This window comes from Elaeis guineensis, chromosome 11 (assembly GCF_000442705.2).
Source record: "Elaeis guineensis isolate ETL-2024a chromosome 11, EG11, whole genome shotgun sequence".
NCBI lineage: Eukaryota > Viridiplantae > Streptophyta > Magnoliopsida > Arecales > Arecaceae > Elaeis > Elaeis guineensis.
The window spans coordinates 35,747,437-35,752,360 of record NC_026003.2 but is presented as its reverse complement, the minus strand read 5'-3'; positions in this window follow the sequence as shown (position 1 = coordinate 35,752,360).

The following is a 4,924-nucleotide window of genomic DNA, read 5'->3' as shown; positions in this document are numbered from 1 at the left end:
AAGTGATCCTTTGCTTCAGAAAGACAAAAAGCCATCGACGAAGAAGTCGACAAACTACTCACAGTGAGCTTCATCAGAGAAGCCACATATCCAGACTGACTTGCCAATGTAGTCATAGTGAAAAAGGCCAACAAAAATGGAGGATCTGCATCGACTACACTGACCTAAATCGAGCCTGTCTGAAAGACAACTTCCCATTGCCAAAGATCAACCAGCTGGTAGACGCAACATCGGGTCATCAACTACTGAGCTTCATAGATGCCTTTACTAGATATAATTAAATCTATATGACACCAGAGGATGAGAAACACATGGCTTTTATAACCGACAAGGGCTTATACTACTACAAAATAATGCCTTTTGATCTAAAAATGTCGGAGCCACCTATCAAGACTCATCAACAAAATCTTCAACGTACAGATCAGGTGAAACATAGAAGTGTACTTGGATGACATGCTGGTAAAGAGCACCCAGACTTCGAATCATATTGAGACTTAGAAGAAGCTTTCAACATGCTCCGACGATACCAAATGAGGTTAAATCTGACAAATGTGCATTCAGAGTGACCTTGAGAAAATTTCTTAGATTCCTTATTTCACAATGAGAGATCGAAGCCAGTCTTGAAAAAATAAAAGCTATCATCGATATGAAGCATCTACACACGAAGAAGGAGGTAGAACAACTGAATGGCAAAATCGCCGCACTCAGTCGATTTATCTCTAGGTCGGCTGAGAGGTGTTTACCATTCTTCAAGACTTTAAGGCAAACTAAAGACTTCTCTTGGTCGGATGAATGCCGACTAGCCTTTGAGGATTTGAAGAAATACTTGGCTTCCCCACCTTTGCTCATAAAACCAAAGGTTGGAGAAACACTATATCTTTACTTGGCAACATCGACAGAGGTGGTTAGTTCGGTGCTTGTTCGGGAAGGCAAAAATAGAATTAACCAACCCGTCCACTACACCAGTAAAATACTCCACAATGCTAAAGTCCGATATTCAAGAGTAGAGAAAATGATCTACGCTCTGATTATATCAGCGCAATGGCTTCGCCCTTACTTCCAGGCATACAACATTATGGTCCTTATAGATCAACCATTAAAAGCAATCCTACACCATCTTGATACATCAAGATGAATGGCGAAGTGGGCGTAAAGCTAGACAAATTTGACATACAATACCGATCACGGTCATCCATGAAGGCACAAGTTCTAGCCGACTTCATCGTAGAATGCACAATAGCCGACGATAAGTTGGAAGATGCAACTACAAAGGAGGCTGCAACCCTGAGCCTGACCTAAGGTTGACCTGAGTGCTGCATATCGACGGAGCATTGAATGCTCAAGGTAGTGAGCTGGCCTCATTCTCACCAACTTAGAAGGGGTAGTCATCGAGTACACCCTTTGGTTCGACTTCAAAGCTTCAAATAACCAAGCCCAATACGAAGCTCTCCTAGCCAGTTTGAAAATGGCTAAGGAGCTCGAGATTGACAGTCTGAAGGTCTTCACTGACTCTCAACTAATCATGAGACAAGTCAAAGGCAAATTCGAAGCTCGGGACCCGATCATGGCAAAATACCTTCAAAAGATAAAAGATCTCATGATGAATTTAAGATACTTCAAGATCTTCCACATACCCAGGATCGAGAATGCTCAAGCCGACGCACTTTTCAGACTAGCAATGATTGCTTATAGTTTGCTGGGTCGAACATTCGTAGAGTGTCTTGAACAACCAAGCATCGACAAAATTAAAAAAGTGTTGCAGCTAACAGTCGAACCAAGTTGGATGGACCCGATCATCTGGTATCTATCTGACGGAGTCCTCCCTGAAGATCTGTGAAAGAAAAACAACTCGATGGACAGCTTTGAAGCGTAATTCAGTGCAGGGGTAAAATGGTAATTTCAAAACTTTTTCATAATTATGATTTTACAGTGAAAAAATATTAATTAAATAATTAATTAATATGAATTTATCCTACACTAGGATCTAAATATGATATATAGCATGCATGCATTTAAATTTGAAATTCAAATTCGAACAGTAAACACTTTACTGTAATGTGTTCAGAACAAATACTTTATGCGGCTAGTAGATCGTCGCAATCTGATCACCATCGAGAGAGTCTGATCATTGCGATACAGCACACAGGTGTCTGTCTCTGTGGATCATCCATATAAGCTTTCGATATGATCGACTCACGAGTGCTAGCTCATTGTAGAGCCCTTTTGACGGCCGATGCTGATCGAACTCCTTCGATCGATGTCTGTCGATTCTTCAGACATTCTGATCATCAACAGACGTGCTTGAGAGGATGTTGAAGATCTCTCTAAATTTTTTTGGCTCACGACACTCGTAGCTCATTTCTCACTTCCCGAACCCCAGGCTAAAACTCTAGGAACTCACCGAAAATCTGCACCCACTTTTTCTTTCTTTTTCTCTTGGAAGGATATGGACTTCCTTCTCACACACAAGACTTCTCACACCCCAAATTTTTCTCCAAAAAAAATCTTCTTCTTGCACCCCCACTCTTCTCCTCCTTTTATAACAACATCAAACGTCTTATCCAAAAAAAAGATAAAGATGAGTAATTACACATTTGAATTCAAATCAAATTTTGAATTCAAATGGACACCAACTCATCCCTTATCCACTAAAAGCATGAGGCATGGCTTAAATTATGCATGGAGTGATTTCATGAGAAATCTTTTCTCATGTAATAAATGGGTATAAAAAAAGGGATAAGGTGCAAAGATTGATTGCCCATTCAAATTCAAACTTTATTTTGAATTTGAATGGCCAACCAATCATCCTTATCCATTCATTTGGCACATTAAAGTGGGCATGGAGAGGGCTTGGCATGAAAAAAAATTGTGAGAAGTTCTTCTCATGAATTCAAATGGGTGCAATGGAAGTGAGGTGGCGCATGGAGATTGGGTCAAGGTGGTTTAATTATTTAAACCAACCTAATTGAACCAAATAAGTTAGGTAACTAGACTAATTTAAACCAACTAAATTAGGCATAATTAGCTCAATAAAATCCTAATCAAATCAGAAATTGATTAAGCCCAACCCTGATCAAATCAGGGATCAAACCATCTCAATGATTAGGTCAACTCTTAACCTAATCGGGTCAAACCCAACTGAATCCAATTCAATTGGACTTGATCGAAAAATAATTACTCAATAAAATTGAGTTAATTAGTGATCAAATATAATTAAACCTCTCATAAATCCTGAGTCCAAATCCGATGGGCAATCAGGCATCAGAATTCATCGATATGTAACCTGATCGAAAAGTCCCAACCAGTGGGACTCTTGACCCCGATACCCATAATGTGTGAAACTCGTGATTAGAGAATCTTGATTCTCGATCACTGAGTTCCAAACATGTAGGATTCTACATCAGCCATCAGATCAGATAGGAACTCTAATGTGTGTGACCCCGCAGGTTCGAACCTAAGCCAGTAGCACAGGAACCAATTTCTGTACTAATCGAAGTGACCATCTAGCAATGGTACCCGATGTCTGGATAGGTCAAAAATAATAATCGCAACACTCAGAACCTACATGAATATGGTTACTATATAATTCATCCTTTTGACCCCTGTGTTTAGGATGTCTCAGGGTTAAACTGTCAACCCTGATCAGATCATCCGAATCATGCTCAACTCAAACAGTCCTGTGACTCTCATAAGGACTACCCTAGCTAAGGTTTTGCTAAATTGAAACAGACTGTACACAGCTCTAAACTGGAGTGGTCAATCCCATCTTGAACACGCACTGACAAGTCAAGTACTTGACTACACCCAGCAGTCTTCCGTCACTGAATTAGAAATTCAGGTAGTCCAGTGCCTAAGTGCAGTGAGTTGCTTGCAAGTCACCGAGGTGGTCTCAGGTCAGAGGGACATTTATACCCATATTCTATCGGAGTAAATCTTGACAGCAGAAATAGCTCCGGAATCGGTCACGTTCAGTGCAGATTACCCTTACATCTCACCTGTATGCCATACCAGTGTCTCCACACTCATTGTTAAGAGGACAACCAACCTATATGGCACACAATACCTATGCTTGATAAAGTTGTCGTCCTTGGTAACAACGTATCATTTAGTCATGAACAGATTTAAGGACTAAATGACAAATCCTCCTTTGTCGAGTCTAAATAGTCCTAAGGACTTCACCACAACATAGGAGTTCATTAGAAGATGAAATATTTTTGATGAAAAATACCAAAATAATTTTTATTAATTCATAATTCATGTATAAATACACAACCATCAACAGGCTGATGATTGGTTTTGGAATACTATTCCCAACAATCTCCCACTTGGCCTAAAGCCAATTGGTGCAGTATCTAATACCCATCTTCGACTTGTAGTTGTCAACTCCTTCACCGCAATGGCTTTAGTGAATGGGTCAGCCAGGTTCTCCTTCCCGTCGATCTTCTAAAGATCGACGTCATCTCGATCCATAATTTTTCGGATGAGATGGTAACGGTGCAGAATATGCTTCATCCATTGGTGTGCCTTTGGTTCCTTCGCCTGAGCAATGGCTCCAGAGCTGTCACAGTAGAGCAGAACTGGACCAACAAGGGAGGGTGCTACTCTGAGCTCGTGATGAATTTTCTCAGCCACACCGCTTCTTTGGCATATCTGATGTGGTGACATACTCTGCCTCGCAAACTGAATCAGCCACTGTGTGCTGCTTGAACTTTTCCAGCAGATAGCCCCACCATTAAGGGTAAAAATAAATCCGACACACTTTTGCTATCATCGTGATCAGACTGAAAACTAGAGTCTGTAAATCCTATAAGTCTCAAGTCCGATTCACCATAAACAAGCCACTGGTCTTTAGTATTTCTTAAATACTTCAGGATGGTTTTAATAACCTTTCAGTGATTCTCCCCTGGATCAGATTGGTATCTAC